Here is a 20,584-nt window from a genome sequence, read left to right as displayed (position 1 = left end):
TTGAATCTTGGCCCCTGCTGCAGTGAGGGCTGTAATTCTGCAGCAAGGAGTGTTAAGAGGATATCATTATCATGTGTTTTCCGAGTAAGCTGCAGATTTGGTTAAATATAGTAGTTTTTTTTTTTTTTTTTGTTTCCTTTCCTTTTCAGTTTTGCATTAAAGCTGGGTCAAGCCGACCCCTCCCATGGCAATTCTTTTCAAACGGAGCTGCCAAAGCGCCTCCTCTGCCACAAATGTAGCCAATATCGATGCCATGCTCAAAAACTGATTGAAAAGAGACTTACATGTTTCAAAGCATGCTGGGAGCTGGGGGCCAGGCGAAAGCCCAAAGTATTAAAGCTGAGATAGTCACCAGTATGCTATAAAAAGGCAACATATGCCCACAAGTCCAACAGTGCACCAATCAGTCCATGTTGTGATTATGAAAACATTTTTTACTATTTTTTGTTGTACTTTTATTTTGTAAAAATCTCTGTCTTATTTGGGTGGATTAAGGGCAAAACATACACATATTCTTCTATTTTTTTTTTTAATTTTGAAAATACTGAAATAACGAGCTACAAAACTGAATAAAAGATACAGTAGCTTAAGGTCAGTTGCAATTAATTTTATAAAGGAATATAATTTTTTCTTTTGATTGAAACATTCACATTTTACTTATGATCTGATTTAATAGTCTGTGTCATTCCTTTTACTTCCTCCACAACCTCACAGGTAATTAGGTCGCTGAAAACATTTGTGATCACTTTTATCTCTATTTCAAATAAAGCTGATTTTCAAGGACACAGCAGAGTGGTAAAAGAGTAAAAGACATGACACTACTGACTAAGTCTATTACTGAAAGTATGATTTCATGAAGTCCATTTTATTCTGATGTTCATAGATTCTGAAAGTATCAACAGCAGATTTTTGAAAAGAGATTTTTAATTAGTCTGCACGAAAGAGTAAGAAGTGTCTTGATTTTTTCAGCTGATATCCGTAGTTTATCAGAAGATGATAAAGAAGAAAACCCCCCATTCATTCAAATCCCCAAAGAGTCCCATTGTTATCTCAATATACTGTTCGTCTAAATCTGAAAGCATAATAGAAATTCTGTGGTGAAGTGTGGAGCTGCGCACTACGTTTGCATATTTATTCAGCTGTCATATCTATCTGAGCAGATCATCAGAGGAGATAAACTAAAGAGATGAGGGAATAATGGCTCTTGCTGAGAGGCTGCCGAATGATACAAGCATATTCCTGAAAAACACCAGGAACTGGGTAAACAAAAATGTACTCTACAAAGCCATGCAATTCAAAATGAGCTGTGGTTAATGATGGTGATGATGGTGATGCTAATGATGATGAAGATGCTGTGAATAAAACTGGAATGATGGAAAGTTTTAAGGAGTAACAATGCAAACAGAGCAATGTTGCAAACTTTTTCTCTGTTTCTGAAGTAAGAGAAAACGTGGACTTTTGGGGAGGAAGCAGAATTCCTAAACATGACACTGAACATGCATTATTTACCCACTTATTGTCCTCTTTTATGTTCAACAGAGATAAACGCTGACCTGCCTGCATAAAGCGAGCATTGTTAGAATGTATTCTTACATGGATGCAATGAGAGTGGGTAAAAGATGCTTTAAACACTGGGCCAACCTTTTGTGGAAAATGTTCCTGAAAAGAACACAGCCTCTGACATTTCATGAAAGAAGCCTCTAAGGTCATGCTGTTGATACCTCTTGTGAAAAACCAAATTAAACACTATCAGGGCGGCGAGGAGACACACAGAAAGCATTCCCTTTGATTTACACTAGATACATGCAAATATCACTTAAACAGGATGTACTGTATGTGGTACTTGTTGGAAACAGTGACCTTTTATTTCATCGCTGCAACGCTTAATAGATGTTCATCTACAAGTGAGGGTATCACGCAGGCCCTTGTGTCATCTATCCCTCAATGTATATGTACACCAACCCCGATGAGGACAGTATAGGATAGTTAATTGAACAATATCCAGAAAGCGACAAGAGGACAGCGAGGAGAAACTCTGCTCAATGGTGCCATCTAGTGCCTCTTCAGGGCAACCCGAGGCGAGCTCTACAGTACAGTAAGAGCTTGTCCCCTGCTGCTGCTGCTGCTGCTGAGAAAGTTTGGATAACAATTATCTGTTGTATTTGCATTAATGTGATTGCTTTGTCTGCAGACTCATCTGACTGCAATTATAAAGAGTAGCATTAAAACACTAATTAATTAACTCAATTGTGGTTAGATTGATTAATTCTAAACAAACATGAGATCGCAGCAAGCAAATGAGCTCTGGAGTGCTGATGCATCTGGGAGTGCTGCTGCAGAAGACATTTTGATTATCTGCAGACACATGTAGTTGCAAATCTTTTAATTAACACAAATAGATAGTGAGAGTGAGTCGGTTGTGCAACTATCCTGCTTGTTACTTGTAATCATAATTTGGTCAGTTTTTAAAAGAATTTGGGTGTGAATGTGGACTGTGGGTTTGAGACAGTGATCGAGAGGCAGCTCAATTATTCCAAAGTTGTGTTGGCAATGTGTGTGGGTGTGTGCATGTAAGTATAAGGGCGTGTGTGAGTGTACAGAGTGTGTGTGCGTGTGTGTTTGTGTTTGTGCATGCGCATAGCAAAATGGGTCTTGACATCAAACGTCATCACACAAAAAGAGATAATCAAATTATGATCAAAACAAAACAGATGGTCACATAAATCATCCATTCACATGTTGGACTGGTGCCTCTGTTGCAGAACAATGAATCACTGCCTATCAATGCTAGGATCAAAACATAAGTGCTGTTATGAATACAAAAAGCTCTTCATTGTATTATTACATCCCAGCACATATCGCAGTGTGGTTCAGCACCATCTCAGACATTTTGGTAAACTATTTTATATGAAAGATCTACAAAAATCTGAAAGTGAATTATTGAAAAAATTGAGTGGATCATGACAAAATGCTGAGTCAGATATATTGGAGTTTTTCCATTTAGATGACTTTTTCATTTGTTTTAGTTTTAATGATCTCCCCTCATCAGAGATTTGTCCCAGATTAAAGATTTCAGTGACAAATATTCCATTTTTCAGCGTAAATGCATGCATGCACCTTCCGTATCCATACAAATCCTGAACTCCTGGACTAGATTTAAAAGGGAGCAGTCAGTCAAAGCTCCCTTTCTCAGTGTGCTGTCAGCATCTGCACATGCAGAAAAGCCTAATCAGAGAGATACCAGTAAAGTGCATGTAATACTTTAGAGATTTAATGCAGTTTTTAATTGGATAGAGGGCCATTATTTTTCAATACAGAAGGGGCACTGAGGCACATAAAGCTCTTGAATATTTTTGCAAATCGTGTTCAACAGCATAATGATTAACCATGGCACTAAATTTGCCTCACAAAATGAAAAGCAAACTTCATGCAAGGCGTAATTTAATTGTTTCCCTTCACATTTTCTGCCTCCCATTGTTGGAAGCTTAACATTTTTAGAGTCTGCTTAACAGCTGCCTTGTGATGCTTGAGCTGCAACAATGTGACTGACAAATGTTTTGAAGTAGCTGCAGACTTCCTAGTGTCTTCGTGGACCAAGTGTCAGGGAATCCTTACATCTCTTTATGTCACTTTTGAAGCCTTATTACATGGATATTTATTTTTCTAATGTAAGAAAGCAAATTACCACTAAATACGTCATTCAGTTGATGCCATATATAACACTGTAATGTATCTACTATTTCAGATATTGGTTAACATAATACTCTCTGAAGCCATTCAAGTATTCCATAAATATGAGAGATGTAATAATTACACATATATTCCAAAAAAAACATACATGTATTTTGTTTTGATAACAAATAATCATATTAGATCATACACAAATATTATTATGATCATTATGTTTCTATACCAACATATTATGTACCAGTAGTTATGTTGAGTGTTTTCATTTTGTACAATAAAATATTTCAGCAGTCAGAACTGCAGGTCACATTTCCATTTCAACCTGAGGAGAACACTGCCATCTGGGCTACAATTAGTGGTAATGCAATCCTGAGCTGTTCGTTTATGTGCATGAATATTCAGAACCAGAATCAGGACCAGAATAAAGGTACTGTCGGGCACATTCTGTACTGCTAAAACAAACATACAGAAGGATTTAGAAATATGTATATAATAAAATTAACTAACAGTTAAAACACACAAGAAGGTATAAAAATAATGATGGACAATAAATATCTGTAGACGAGTGCATATTGATCCAAAGAACATTAGAAAATGACTGTATACATTTTGAGTGATACAACAAATTAAATATAGAGGTGGCTGCATATGTAGTTATTGCACACGGTACAAACGGTATATGTATAGATATAGCCTGCATTGTGAATGACAGTGGCGTAACATCTGTGATGTGTAGAGATATTAGTATGGGTATACGTATCTAAAATAAACTGCATAGTAATTACTGGTTATTGTTCAGAAACTGTAGGACCAAATTCACATGGATGAATAAATTACTCAGTGTCTTGTTCCCTGTGGAATTATTGTTCCTGTGTCTGCCTGTTTTGTAGTGTAGTCCCTTGTAGCAAATGCCAGAGACGATCAAATAAGTTGTGAACTGGGTAGGAGGGGTCTGTGCTGCATTTCCCTGCCAGTTTTCTGACTCGACAGATGTACAAGTCCAGGACCTACCTCCCTACCTGTCCTTTTAGGTGCTGGTCATAACAAGAGTGTGGTTGATATGTGATTGGTGATTGGTGGTGAACATTATCAATCACTCCTGGTTGAACTTCTGCTGCTGGGCCTTTTTATGACCACTTGAAACCAGAAGCCTTAGTTCAAACCAACTCTATTGTGCCAGGTGTGGATGGTGACGGAGGGCAGGGCAGTCTATTGAAGTCCACTATCTCCACAGTTTTGAGCATGTTCAGATCCAGGTTGTTGTGATTGGACCAGCAGGCCAGTTGTTGGATATCCATCTTGGATGAGGCCAGTTAGCTTTGCTTCAGGAGTTTGACAGAGGTCCCTAGAGGTGTAGTTGTTGGTGTAAAGGGAGGGGAGCACTAGTGCTGACTCAGGATGCTGAATGAAGGTTCCTCCTTCACCTGCTTCTTCCTTTCTGTCAGGAAGTTGGTGATCAGTTAACAGGTGTTAGCTGGAGTTTAAACTAAGTAAGCTTGTTTGCATGGATTGTTATTGGTTGTACAACAAGTTGGGAGCATGCGCATAGGTTGGTAAAACAACAAGTTCTCATTCCAAGGCATCAAATATGTACAAAATACAAAATATCATGGTTTTGGTTAGGTTTAGGAAGAGCTCGTGTGCGATGCACAAGAACCCATAAAAATTGGAGCATTGAACACTTAATTTCCTGCATTCTGAAGACATTTTCTGCTCCAATTTATGGTGGAAATGTCTTTATTTATAAGGACACAAAACCAAAAATTCAGCTGGCAGGTGACAATCATAAATATAAAATATAACAATATAATGCGGTCATCAGCAGCAATCTTTGGAAAATATACATTGGTGTCTTCTATATTTAAACTGCATGGCATGTTTTCTTTTTGTACAAATAAACATTTCTTGGTGCAAGCTATTTTTCAGAACATTTTTACAAATGCTTTCAAAAAGTGATGGGGACGAAATCAGCCATTTCAAAATGTGGTGGGGACATGTCCCCAGCGTCCCCAGTGTAGATAACACCTATGTGTTTTGTGTTGAAATAAGTACATTATGTGACATAACTCAGTTATGTTACATTATGTAGCTAAAAACTGGTATGGTAGGTGGATTTACCTGAAAGCCAATGGCATATCATATGGATGCTGAAGGGTACTGTAAAGTGCAAGTATTTTACACCCTGGTGTGAGAATGGGCTGCTTAAAACCTACAGTAATGCAGGTCATCTGTTTTTCCAAGCACCTCCACTTAGCCACTTTGGTTTCCTACGGTATGTCCCTTGCCTGCTTGCCTCTGTACATTTTTTCTTTAATCCAGTCAGATAAAAGTGAAATACAGAGTAAAAACAGAATGCCTTTTTGTTTTTGCACAAGAAAAGCAAGTCTGACAAGATTAGATTGAACTGAATTCTAATTAGATAAGAGATGAAAAAGAAGAAACAAGGAATTATTTCATTCCCTAGAAAGTCCTCCTCTGGTTCACCAAATGAAAATAATTAAACCAGCTATATAAATGACTAAATGACATATTTACAATCTGTTCCTTTTCAGATCTGTTGTGTGTGACGTTTAGCACAAATACAGTAAACAAGCCTCTTTCTGCCTGAGCAGAGAGCACTGATAATCTGCCTGAGTATTATCTTATGTCACTTTTTGTGTCTGCTATGCCCTTCTTATGCCAGAGTTTTACCATGGTAACACTCAGAGCTGTGCTCACTGAATTTGAATGCAGACGAAAAACTGACATCTATGTTGGTTTGTAGTACTGGTAGAGGAAATAAAATGATAACAACAGCCTTCCTCTAAACCCAGCAGAATGGCAACTTTCCTCATTCAGCAACACAGAGACTTTTGAGGAGATGCCATTGCTGCCTCATTGGTTTTTCACTCCCTCTGATTACTCCTCTCATCTTATGTAAATCCTCTTAAGTCACATGTTATTGTTTATTGCAACTGTGAAGGTTAGGTGTTCCTAAGCCCTGTGCGTGTGCTTATCTCACCAGCGCATGCATCTTTCTCTCTCCAATGTGTCTTGTTTTCGTAATACACTAATGGATGAGAAAAGTTGTCTGGACTGATGCGGTACAGACAACCAATCCACTGCAGTAAAATGCTAATCTCTCCCAGTGGCTAACAACTCTTCATGAAGAGAGGCAGTTGCATGCTCCAGGGATATCACAGCATTATCAGAAGCCTGCTGTATTTTTTTTTTTTTATATACAGTAAATATAAACAATTCCTAAACACACAATCCCCTTTTTTGACCAGTCAGCATCCCTGCCTCTGTAGTCATGTTTGAATTTTGGCACTGAATCAGTGATTGTGGTCACATGTTTTCTGAATGACAACCTATCCAAGATTCTCCCCAAGCAGAATGTCTTAGAATATGTGAGACATGTACTGTACCACAGCAGTATGGATTTATAGCCATTTTTAATGGAACAGAGCCAATATTAATGTTATTTGTTTTACCTGTGTCTTTCCTCTTGTCAAAATGTCTACTGTAAAAAGGTCGTAGGAAAAGAAACTTTTTTTTTTTTTGGAACCTCAGTGACATCCCTGGTTTCCATTAATTCCATGGTCTCTGCACTGCGTATTGCTGGAGGAGATTAGGGCCAAACATTTACTTAAGTACAGATTACAGGTTACTGTCTTTAGGGACCTTTATTTGGATCAGCTTTCACTGAGCATGACATGTAATGACTTTAGATAGCAGTTAAAGTGAAAAAGAGACTATGGACAGAACACATTCATAGGTTAAAGGTTAAAAGGATATTATTCTCAATTGCATACCATACAATGGCTTTATCTGGTCTACATTCTACATATTGACTTCCACAATAGTTAGGGAAAATATTGTGTCAGCTCTTGTCCACTTACTGATCAGGTACAGTAACATGCTGTGCGGTCAGTTTTGACCGCTTTTGGCTTTTGAATGTTGATACTGATACCAGTAGTATTTCAGTGCTGCAACTTCCAAAAGCTTCTATCTTAAAACTGTTCCATGCTTATACAGTATTAGAGGACAGTATTATTATAACACTTGCAATGGACTGGCAACCTGTCCAGGGTGTACCCCGCCTTTCGCCCGATACACAGGATAAGCGATTGACGATGGATGGATGGATTATTTCCTAACAGGAGAGCTAGCAGCTGTTTAAATAGGTATTTCAGTTAAATTTGACATTCAAAACACTTCTGACCTCATCTCATCTTCATTTCAACCTTTAACAGCTGACATGACAGATTAAAGTTACAAACAGGGCTGAATATGAGCATACAATTACTGACAGTTTCTCTGTGAGTGTATTTGTTCATCTCATCTGTCTGAAATATTTAATAGCAAGATATTGGCCTACACTGAAAGGATGTATACAATATTTACTCCTACAGAATGAAACAACATTGACCTGTTAAGTCAATGACAACAACAGTTTGTGTGTAAAGAAACAGAACATACTTGTAATGACAGACCTTCCAAAAATACAGCAAGTGGTGTAAATTTGTAATTCAGTGTCTTGAACATTTACAGACATAATCTCTTTCTAGTGTGTACAGAGTGGATGGAACAGGGAGGCCAATGAAAGACAACTATGTGGGGTGGATAGTATCAATAATCATGACCTCCAGTACCTCAAACGCAAAAGATTGGTCAGACCTCTGCAGTCTGTCCAATCTCTGACATTAATCCTACAAATTCCATAGACTTTCACCAAACTCACAGTTCTCTGCTCATACAGAACCATTATGCATGCTTCTGCTTTCTCACCAGATAGCTGGCTCCTCTGATAAAAGCGCAGCCGTTTAGGTTCTGTCTTGGAATGAAGTAGTCAAATTTATTCAAAACGGCGTTATAGTCTTTTTTGTGTTCTTCCTCTTCAAACTAAAAATGAGCTGGATATGTTTTCAGCTTTGTTTCCCATAGCGCAAATGAGCAAGCAGGCCTGGACATTTATAAAACTGTACGCAGGATTCACATCAAAAGGTTGCATATGGACAAAACATAGAAAGTGCTTATGCACAAATTATTCCGATTTATAACACAAGCATGTCCCATGGCGATTTCCCTGTATAAATCACAATCAACTTGAAATTTGGCACATATGAGCTTCTTGTCCCATCCTTTTAACGCCTCAGTTGCCTATGAATAGTCAGTGAAATGGCCCTAATGAATATTAATACATACTGACTGCATAAAGACAACAGTGGCAAATTCTGACAGAAAAGCGAAAAAAAAATATTTCACCCAGTGTAAAATTGGAATTTTTGTTGGAGTTGTTAAAGCAAGAAAGAGAATGTTATTAATGGTGATCACAGTATGGACCTTAGAAATGCCAAAAAGGTGTTAGAGTGTCAGCATGTGGCGCAGAGCATGCTGCTGCCTCTGAAGAGCGGACCATCTGAAATATAAAAAATAAGTGGTCCAACATAAAATGGCCATGTAGATGCAATCCTATAAACACAAAGAGACTCAATTGACCCAATTAACATATCACAGCATGCGAGTATTAATTACAGATCAAAATAAATATAATTCCTGATTAAACTGTACAACATATTTGAAGTGTTCTTTTGCAAAAAACAATATCTCCTTTTGTGTTTATTATCCTACTTTACTGTTCTTTTTGTGTGCACTCCAGGGAGTATCAACCAGGTGATTGTTGATTCATTTTAGAATGGCTTTTATCTGTTTTTGCAAATTAACTCTTTGTAGAATCAGAGATGCTCAAAAGTCTTTGAGCTAGAGTCCAAGTCAAGTCTCAAGTCTTTGAGCTAGAGTCCAAGTCAAGTCTCAAGTCTCTCGTGGTTCTTACGAATGCTGTATCACCTGCTGCGTTCAATCCAGGTTGCTTATAAAACTGCATAGCTATAAGAATACTGTAACTGTAACCTGTTTTTCATTTACAGAGCACAGCCATGTAATGTGCAATGCAATTATTGACGGCTTATTAAATACAGTAAGTCAGCACACTCCCCAGACTCCAGAACTCAGTGTAACATTAACTAAATAAAATGTGGCTTGGGTTGTTGGACTATGATCATGGATTTTGGGCACAGATAGGTGGAGTGAGAGGAAGAGCTGCAGATTGAGGAGGACAGATCGTGATGTCCTGTGAAATGCCTGCTTATGAGAGCTAGATCAACTGCTGACCAGTCCAGCCTCTGGTTGAATCACTGAAAGTACATGGTAGGTTTTGCAGATAATGACATGTGGTATTCAAGTCAGTTCCTCTGTATGTCATGGCCAAGTCAGAAATAATGGTTAGATAGGTGTCTCGCTCAGCTCTACGAGATGAATAGACTTCACAAATGACATGTTTGAATACTCCAAAAGCCATATTAAATTCAGCTTTTAGCTTCACAGACACTAGGTGTCAAGGAAGCCATTTACACCCAGGTTGAGAACCCGTAGTTGAACAGAGAAGGGGGTCTGCGCCAACTTATCCCCCACTTACAATGTTGTCCTTTCATCACTTCCCAGGAAACTGAACAAGCATTTCCTTTTGGCCTCCGGTGAAGATGCCAACAATGGTCGCTCAGACTTTGCCACGGGTGGCTCTAACAACCATGACGACTGTCGTTACCACAGCCAGGAGCACTAATGAACCAGCAGTATTTATCATCCTAGCTAATGATCCCAGAGGTTAAATAGCTGAGTTTCCCTTCCCTTCAGTCAGAACTGAAGAAGTCTTTTGGATGAGGGACGAAACGTCTTCTAGTATCTTCAACCAACTCCACTTGCCCTTGACCTTAGTTGGATAACTATGACCTGGATGACTGTGAACCTTCACAGGAATCACTGACACATTTTTCAACATTCACAATGCGTCTATCACTCATTTCTGAGCATATCATGTAAGATTTTAACTAGATTTACTTCATTAACTCCGGTAGAGACTGAAACTGCACTTCATAGTGATCTCCGTGGGATGGTCATGCCATTGATGCCCACTGGAATGACATAATTTCAGCATAGAAAGCGCAGGCCAACCATGCGATCGAGGATGGGCCGGATGTTCTGGGAAAAACTTGACTGAACCGGACTCCAGGGCTTGGACAAGGCTGACAAGATGAGGTTGACCTCTAGGGAGTTGGCTGCTGGTACTAGGCCTCAAGCTCTTTTGGGTGGCAGACCAGCAGGGAGCGGTCTCAGCGGCTTTCCTGGGAACAGAGAAGTTGGAAAAGACATCAGATGGGGGTCCGATACAGATGTTTTCTTTGTTCATATCAAAAAGTTCCTTGTGAGAGGCTCTGACTGGAGCCATAATACTGTTTTAAAAACAAGGCTTCCATTGGCCATTTACAGATGCTGGGAGATTTCAATTTTTACTTGCAAGGCGAGAGCTCAAGCGGAAGGGAACGGCTTTCTCCTCGCTAATGGCTTCCTCTTTACCATGATGCAGTCCGTCTGCCAGAGATCTTCATCTTCATGGATGGAACGCGACATCACAAGCAGCAGGGTAAGTTGAAGCATGAATGCAGTGGTGATTTGCTTACAAGCGGTTCGCAGAGAAAGCAGCAAGTATAGGCAGGCTAGAGAGGCTTAAAAAAGGCTCCTTGTATGGCTTTGCCAATGAATAATTAGAATGAAATCAGCTGAGCTGTCAGCTGATGTGCGCTTGACATGACATGTTGCCTTCCTGAATGAACACTATGCTCAATGTATTACATGCAAAATAATAAGTTCTGCAGTTGCATTTACAATAATGTATTATATAACCATCACTCCTCAGTGAACTGCTTGCTTGACTGAAGTCTGTAGGAGTAAATATCTAGTGCCGTGTTTCCACTGCAGGAGCTATACCCTGGAACTAGGAACCTTTGGAGGAACTCATTGCCTTTCCCCTGCAGAGACCAGGGTCTAAAGTTAGTTCCCCCAAAAAAGTCCCTGCTCGGGGTAGTACTTTCTCAAAGTACCGGTAGTTTGGGGGAGTGGGGCTTGCCTTGCAGTGCATTTCTGAATGGGCGAGTAGAGGCTACTGGCTTTAAGTCAAGTATTTTGGGTTTTTTGCTACTACGGCTCGTCACTTTTCCATCTTGATTTTCCAATAAATCACAATCAACACCCTGATATCACACACAATGTCCGCCTGAGATTGTCCGTTGGCATTATAGCCTATTTATAGCTCGGAAATAGCAGCTAGTGTGCAGCTAGTGTGTAGCTTGTCCTGGCGTGTGTTCACAGCTAACAGCTGATGGAGTTAAGCTAATATTGTGTCCAAAATTATTGTTTGAAGTTTTCATCAGTCAGGGGGTTTCTAGAAGGAGCCGAAGTAGGTCTCTTCTCCAAAACAAAAGGACCAGCTGATTACAACAAGTAATACAACAAGTTAAAAATTACAGTCCTCCAACGCTCAGGCAGACACAAACTTGAGTGCCGCAAGCTGATCTGCAGCTTGTCGGCTGGAAATGTTTTAATGACCTTCCAAACTGTTGTGATTTTATGTTTGTGTTTCATTCTCTATGCTGGAGTTCTTTGAAGAACTTGATGGCTTTATCCAGTTTGTTATTAAAATTGTAATGAACTCGAATTGTGTGTCTTTTCATTGTACTCCTTCACAAAAAAAACAAAATCTACTTTTGGTGGTCAAGCATTGTTTTTCATTATATTCTAATCAAATCTGATGTTCATATATACATTTTCATGGATAGTGACATAAATAAACAATGATGACTTTCCTTGCTTTCAGCAAGTCAGGGGTTTGCTGTTGCTCAGCGGGGACAGGAAGCAGCTGCAGTTCTACGACTGATAATTGTGGAAGTTTAGGTTCAGGGGATGGTTACAGCACAGAAACTACACTTTGAAGGTCAGAATGGACAAGAAGCCACTGCAGCTGAGCAGGGACATGATGTTGCAGCAACTCAGCAGGGACAGGAGGTTGCTGCAGGGGCAGGGGTCGGCCGGACCGCTGACTGGACACATGAAGCAGGAGTCGGCGGGGCCGTCGATTTGATGCAGGAAGCAACCAGGAGTAAGTGTCTGCTGGGCCAGCGACAGGGAACCAGGAGCTGGTGTTTGCTGGGCCGCCGACGGAGAACCGGTAGCTGATGTCTGGTTGCCGGGTTGCCTGGGGAACATAGTCTCTGGGTTACTGGGCAGCTGAATTGCTGCGTCGCTGGCCAGCAAAGTTTCAGGAGCACTGACCAGCCAAGTCTCTGGATTGCTGGGCAGCACCTTCTCTGTGACTTTGGGCAACCCTGTCTCTGCAACACCATGCAGCTATGTCTCTACGACATCGGGCAACGAGGCCACTGAAGTATTGGACAGCGTTGATGACAAGGAGCTGGGAAGTAATGTGGATGAGGAGCTGGGCACCGAAGAGGACGAAGGGTCCGTAATGGTGTTCTGACTGTACTGTTATATTTAACAAAGCGTTGACAGGGATTTGGGCCCTATTGCGGGACACTTTAGGCGGAGCAGATGTGGTTAATATGCCTGACAGAACAAAATGCTGGTGGTAATAACAGAAGGTGAAAATATTAATCAAACAGATTAGACACAGTTTAGGCTACTCATGGACCGATTGTAAAGTAATATCCATTTCCTACCCTCCACACTCTCCGTACTCAAATAAACTTTTTACTGTATTACCTACCTGTCCTATTTTTTTAACTGTAATTTCTTGTCTTTCCTGAGTAAATTCCCTGCATGTTGTAAGAATATGTTCTTCTGTTTCAGCCTCCTGACATTGTTCACACATTCCTGTAGGATGTTTTCCTATAATTAAAAAAAAACTTTCAACTCTCTAAATTATTTCCATACAATTTCAAATACCCTTCCCCGACTTTCTTTATTGTGAAGAATATAACTTTTGTTTTTTCCACTGAAAACCTAAATCCCCATTTTGTTCCCCACTTTTCGACCTGATTAATTCCATCTTGCATTTTCTTACCTACATATTCCAAATTTCTCCCTCTTTTCCACAATGTTCCGTCATCTGCAAACAATGATCTCCAAATATCCATTGGAATGTTAACAAATACATCATTTATCATAATGGAAAATAAAGTTGAACTTATTACACTCCCCTGAGGTGTCCTGTTCTCTACAATATATTGGCTTGATAATTCTGCTCCTATCTTCACCTGAATAGTTCTTTCATTTAAAAAGTCCATAATCCAATTAAAAATTCTCCCTCCAACACCCATTAGGTTCAGTTTAATTAGCAACCCTTCCTTCCATAACATATCATATGCCTTTTCCACGTCGAAAAATACTGCAACCTTTGTCTCTTTATTTACTTGAGCTTATTTCATCTTCTAGCCCGAGCACAGGATCTATAGTACTCCTTCCCTTCCTGAAACCGCTTTGATATGAAGCCACCATTTCTCTTTCTTCCGGGAAGCATGTTAACCTCTTATTCACTATACGTTCCATTAACTTACAGATATGAGTCATCAAGGCAATTGGTCTATAGCTTCCAGGTCTGCTGGCATCTTTTCCAGGTTTCCTTATTGGAATTATTAAGACAGTGATAGTAACTGCAATGAGCCCAAAAACTGACATAAATACAGAGGAGTCTGTAGCGTTTCTAGATATGCTGGTTGGTTGACTAAACTGCACAACGTGTTATCATGTGCAGTGGATGAACAGACTCTGCCGACACACGACGCACACAGCAGCAGAACAACGTGTAACGTGTCGCTCAACACTGAGAGCTTCAGTTTACACGCTGTTAGCAAGTCAGAGCGACAAACCAAAGCTAAAAGTTAACTCACCCTGCGTTCACTATAAGGTTATTTTCTTCAATCAAGTTTCCCTCAGCGCTCTCATAAAAACTAAAATACACCAGACTTCAGAGTGACTGAAAAATCTCCGCAGCGCGTCTTCCGCCGTGTTGTCATTGACCCAAACAAACCCACGTTGCATTCTGCGCATGCGCGCCTGCTTCTGGGAGACGCTGGACAGTGTTTGCTATGAGATTTTAATAGCGCGGTTAACCGTACCCGGTTATCATGGTAATTAAAATGTGTATGGTAATAATAACCGTCAGGAATTTTACCATGGTTTACCTTTAAACCAGTAATCGTTTCATCCCTGCTCCATGTTTTCAGATTATGTTTTCTCTCTACCTCTTCTACCTTCTTCTTGCAGATTATTTGAGCTATGTACCGTAACAAAAGTTTTTGCCATTAGCTTTGCCTTTTCCCTATTTGTTACTGGGGTCTCATTCGCGATGTCCTCATTGCCATATTTCTCTTGCACCAGACTGGATAATGATCACTCTCTATAGTTCCTTCATGGTGCACTGACCAATTACATACTGATGCCATGGAGTTTGATACCAAAGTGAGATCTACCACAGATTATTTTCCTGTATGTGTATCTATCCTAGTGTTACTGCCATCATTTAAGCATACTAAATTCTTTTCATCAAGTAACTCTTCTATCACCTGACCATTTGTGGCTGTTCTATCTCTGCCCCATATCACTGTCCATTAAAATCTCCACACCAAACAATATTACTATCACTATATTACAATATTACTACTATTCTGCCCTCCTATCTCTTCCAGGTTCATTAATTCTTCTTTTTTGCACGGCTTATAATAATAATAATTCACAATTGCTACTTCTTTCCTTTCAGCCCACACTTTCACTACCACGTACTCTTGTACTCTTCCTATCCCTAAAATCCTGTAAGGAATGCCGTGCTTTATAAAAGTGACACATCCCCTGCCTGCCCCATCCATCCTATCTCGCCTCACAGTTTACATACCCATGTAGAACAAAATCCAAGTTTGGTTTTAACCAGGATTCTTGGATACACACACAATGTCTGGTTTTACCCCCTATTAACTATAAACCGTTTGAAATCTTGCCCATTAGCTATCAAGCTTCTCGCGTTCCACTACAGAATTAAAATTATTAGTACTTTACTGTATACAAAGTTCATCTCTTACTTCTTCCCACTTTAATCCTATCATATCATATCCAAATGGTGCACTGCAGCTTTTACTATGACCTGAATCCATTCAGTTTTAGATTTGATCTCATATGTTGCATTTATCACTCCTGCTATGAATGTCACCAAGTTCTTCTTCTCTACCCATGCCTTCGTCTCGTCTTGCTGTTTCCTCCCCACCACTTGCATCCTCCCTCTTATTCTCTCCCGCCATCTTAACTGGCTCAGCATATGATACTTTTTCCTTTACACGAATTTGTTGCACCTCCACCTCTTGCTTCAACACCTCACATCCCCAATATAAACACTGTGATTACCTCCACAGTTACTACATTTGGGACTCCTCTCCTCACTTCCCATATTCATGATCCCCCCCCACATCTAACACATTTTCTCTTTCCTTTGCATACTTTAGCTACATGTCCAAACTCCTGGCAGTTGAAACATTGCATGTGCACCACGGTTTTGGTATGTATTCTCTTACATTATATCTCACAAAGCCACAGTAAACCTCCTTTGGAATCACCTTTTCTCCGAACTCTAACAGTTTCAGTCTGAATTTTCTCTATTCCTCTTGTCATTCTTTTCACACTCTTAACTGATCCATCCCTCACTGTCAGGTTCTCCATTAGCTCCCTCATACTGACATTAAGAGGAACTCCAGAAATCACCCCTATGCTACCACTGTGTTCTCCAACTCTTACAACCTTAGACACTGATTTTTCCAATGATAGTCATCTTCTTTGCTTTCATCACCTGTTCTTCACTACTACACCCTATTAGCAAGTTTCCATCTCCTAATACTTTTGCATGATTTACTTCCCCCACTTGCCCTCGAATGATTTTGTAAACTTCAGTGGATCAATTTTCTTTACTCCCCCCTCCCCCTCAAATCTTATCACTACATTAAGCACTCCTGCCTTTGGTTTCTTCCTCTCACTTTCTCTTCCTTCATTTTCTGCTTTGCTTAAACTAGTTGTATTTTTCTTTCTCTTAAACCTACCTGCGTTCTTGTTCTCTCTCTGTCTTACTACCTCTTTCCACCCTTTTCCTCCCCTTCATCTATGTAATTTCCCTCTACCTCACTAAACTCCATATTGTTACTATCATCTATCTCCCTCCCTGCCATCCTATCCGCGTTTGTAAGGAACCCCGCAGGACTACTGTTCCGGACCTATACAGGCCGTCTGTCTATAGTCCTGCACTGTGTTCCCCACAAAACCCAATTCTACGACTAGAAAATGAAAATATTTGCTAATTCAAACCATATACTCAATTTCAAACTCAGCACCAAACAATCGAGCGTCTCCTCTTCCGGGTCCCGAACACTCCGACCCTTCTCCAGCAAAGCACCACGACAATTCAACTCCCAACAGTGGAACTCCTGCCTGCGCCAATCCCTCATGAGCTATCCCTGTCCCTCACAGGACTCAGACATGCAGGAAACTTATGTAGTGGCTGATCAGGCCATTCTGACACCAAGGGGGTAGACAAACACATAATATATAAACAACCCACAATAACTACAAAACATGTTAAGCCAATGCTACTTAATATGAAATAAAGGTAATTAATACAATAATTATAACAACAAAAGCATAACTAGTAAATAAGAGAACAAAACTCTAAAATGGAAAACTCTTCCCCTCCCCATGATATGGGAGAACATGGTGTAGTCCAATTATCCATCCCCTACTTAAACAGCTTAGATTCAGTTGGAAGACATTTTGTCAGCCAACCAGAGACCCCCATCAGCAACTCCCCAGGAACTGGTAACTCAAGAAGAAAAGTATTAATTTCACAGAATATATCTTTAGTTAAACAAAGATAATGAACCTAAAATTAGCAAAATTGACAAAGTTAACTAAATGTGTGCACCGAAATAGACAACTAATGTTAAATAGCTAATAAAACTAAAATCTGTGTGTCCAATTAGTTATTTTGTATTATATGTAATGTGCTCAAAACAAATGAGAGAGTTACCACCGTGAGTTGTTGCTTTCATGTGTGGCTGTTAGTGCGGCCATCACAAACACCAAAATACTCTGCGTTCCAAAAGATATGGTCTCTGACTGAAAGAATCTTGCATATCATGTCTGGACATCTAACTGTGATATACATGAATAGTGCACATAGGGAACAGTCTGAAGTGTTGCAACAGAAATTGTTCATCTCTTACCAATTTTACTTCCTGTGTCACTCATGTGTTCCCTCTGCCAAGGACAAGAGAGAAGAGGAATCAAAACAAGAAAAAGACGTAACACAGCCCAACAGAAACATTGACGGAGTGCCACCACGGCCTCAGTCTGAAGAGAGCTTTAATCATGAGAGACTTTAGAGCCAAGAGGAATAGTCTCGACCCCCTTAAACAAAAACCACTTGTGAGGATTCACCTTCTTCACACCCAGAACCGAATCCATATCACCCTCATCTCCAGTCACCCTTTCATCAAATACTGTGGTGACACTCCTACGTAATGCTGTATGATTGCTGCGCTACTGCAGAGGACATCGCGAATGGAAGGATTAGAGAGTGTACAAGCGTCCTGGCATGGTCCTAGCCCATGATAATGACTACTGGCTAATACATCGATTTAGATTCCCTAGAGCGTTGCTCTTGGATCTATGTGCAGAACTGGGTCCAGTATTCAACAAACCTCCTCAGCAACTACTTCTACCATTGGCTTTAAGTCTTCAGCCAGTTTAGAGACATTTGTCCCAGTTACAGTGCCCGACCTCAATAACGGCATTAAAATCACTCTCTGTAACCCCAGTCTGATCAAAGTGCAGGACGTCCAGTTATTTGTGTAAAAAATGTAGCAACCTCTAACTGATATCCACTGGGTTCAGGCTACAAGGCAAATGGCCCTCATGACTCTTCCCAGGACAAGGCGGGTCACAGTGTGCTGGTACTGTTTCTCAATTCCTGTCCTGGGGCAGATAATGCTTTTCACACACCAAATTTAGCTTCAGTATTTCCCACATAAAGACTTTACTTGGGCTGGCCTCCCAGGTATATTACCAGGAGCCAAAGTATATTTGGCAACCCATTTTACAATTACAGAGAAACACAGACAGAGATGTTGTTGTCATGAACCCTCTGCCGTGACTCCCTGCCTATATTGGCAACAGGTATGTGTATGAGTGTGATTTTGTTTATTACTTCCTTTTTGGCTGAGAGTGGTATGCTTGGTGTGTTACAGTTTAGTCTGTCCATCTGCCTGTGTGCGTTCCCATCCACCACTCAACAATACCATACGTACCAAGGCCTCACATTCAGTCGCACGCAGTAGGCTATGTGTAAAGACACGTACCAGCCAGTTTACCCAGTTAAAATCTTTGTATCCTGCTCAACTCACTGTCCTCTCCATCTGTAGAACTACAAACAAACCAGACTTCTTCCCTGGTTCTTCATTTCCACGGTTGTGGTGACTGCTCTCTCTGATGATTCCTGTGTTTTCTTTGAAAGTGCTATCAAAAAACTTTATATAACTGAAAACAACAGTGAAGTGTTCATTCAGGTTTCTCTTCCACACCCATCCTCTCTTGGGTCTCAGTCAATGAGCTTGTCGATCATTTCAATTCTAAAATGACAACGGTAAAGATGCATTTGCACTCACTAAGGTGAAGGCGGTCTCTGGTAAAAAGCAACAAAATATGTCACGATACTTATGCAGACGACACATCAATGTACATAATCAGATCACATGGGGAATTTCATCCCATAGAAGTGCTGAGTAAGTTTTGAATTGAACAAATCAACAATTGAATTAATTTCAATTAAATAAAGGTAAAAGTAAAGTAATGGTTTTCAGTGCCATGGAAGAAAAATTAAGTAAACACATAGCTTCAATCAGCAAAGTAAAAAACGAACCAAGCCAAAAATCTTCTGTAGTCATGGACTCAGAGCTGAATTTCAACAGCCACATTCAGGCGATTACAAAGTCAGCCTACTATCACCTGAAGAATATATCCAATCCAATCCACTTTATTTATATAGCACAATTAAAAAAAAAACAACAAGGTTACCAAAGTGCTTTACAGAGATAAAACAAACTAAGTTTATAATAATAGAAAACAAAATAAATAACCTCAACAATGACACTGACAACAAAGACCACAGCAGCTCTCATGGTGAATTAAAAGCCAGGGAATAAAAATGTGTTTTTAAATGAGATTTAAAGGTACAGAGGGTGGGCAGCACTTTAATGTGAGGAGGTAAGTCATTCCACAGTTTGGGGGCAACTGCTGGTCTTCAGCCTGGTCCTGGGCACCTTCAGCCGCAGCTGATCAGCAGACCTCAGTGACCTTGACAGGGTGTAAGTGAGCAGGAGCTCAGAGATGTACTGAGGTGTCAACCCATTAAGTGACTTAAAAACAAACATTAAAATCTTAAAATGTATTCTAAAATGTACAGGGAGCCAGTGGAGCGAGGCCAGAATGGGGGGTAATGTGTTTGTGTAAATGCCGATGTAAAGTGCATTACAGTAATCCAAATGGGTCGAGATAAAAGCATGAATCACATGCTCAAGGAGATAAAACAGGTAATTAATAGTAATTAATTTTAGATAAAAGCCTCAAATGATAAAAACTGGATTTAACCACAGTGTTTATCTGCTTGTCAAGTTTAAAATCACTGTCAATTTTGTTGCCTAAATTGGTGACTACTGGTTTTACGTACTGTTGCAGGGAATCAAGGTTTACGGGAGTGGAATCACAAACCTGACTGGGTCCAAACACAATGACCTCTGTTTTTTCTTCTTTTAAATGTAAAAAATTAAGAGACATCCAGGCCTTAATATCCACCAATCTGCGATCTGTGTTTGGGGCCTGCTGCTTTAAAAGCTGTCTTACTGAAGTGCAAAGGGAGCTGTCTGCCATTTACTGTTTGGCCTCTGTGGAGACCACTGTGTGTGTTATGAGCCTAATATATGTATATTGTGTGCTCCTTTCCAGCAGCTCACTTCTGTGGCCTGCTTGTGTTTGTGAT

At 40.1% G+C, this 20,584-nt stretch overlaps 1 long non-coding RNA gene across 1 annotated transcript; it reads right to left on the bottom strand.

Annotated features, from left to right (window-relative positions):
* Nucleotides 1-3,261: 3,261 nt before the first annotated feature.
* LOC119898049 lies at nt 3,262-14,469 on the bottom strand. Its single transcript, XR_005443476.1, has 2 exons — nt 14,409-14,469; nt 3,262-10,850 (listed from the first exon to the last, which is right to left on the bottom strand). It is a non-coding gene; the product is annotated as an uncharacterized LOC119898049 (long non-coding RNA).
* Between the last annotated feature and the right edge of the window lie 6,115 nt (nt 14,470-20,584).

The sequence above is a fragment of the Micropterus salmoides genome, unplaced genomic scaffold (assembly GCF_014851395.1).
Source record: "Micropterus salmoides isolate LMB-PRFRI ecotype aquatic unplaced genomic scaffold, ASM1485139v1 Ms_hic_scaffold_11, whole genome shotgun sequence".
Taxonomy (NCBI): domain Eukaryota; kingdom Metazoa; phylum Chordata; class Actinopteri; order Centrarchiformes; family Centrarchidae; genus Micropterus; species Micropterus salmoides.
This window is presented reverse-complemented; position numbering and strand designations above follow the sequence as displayed.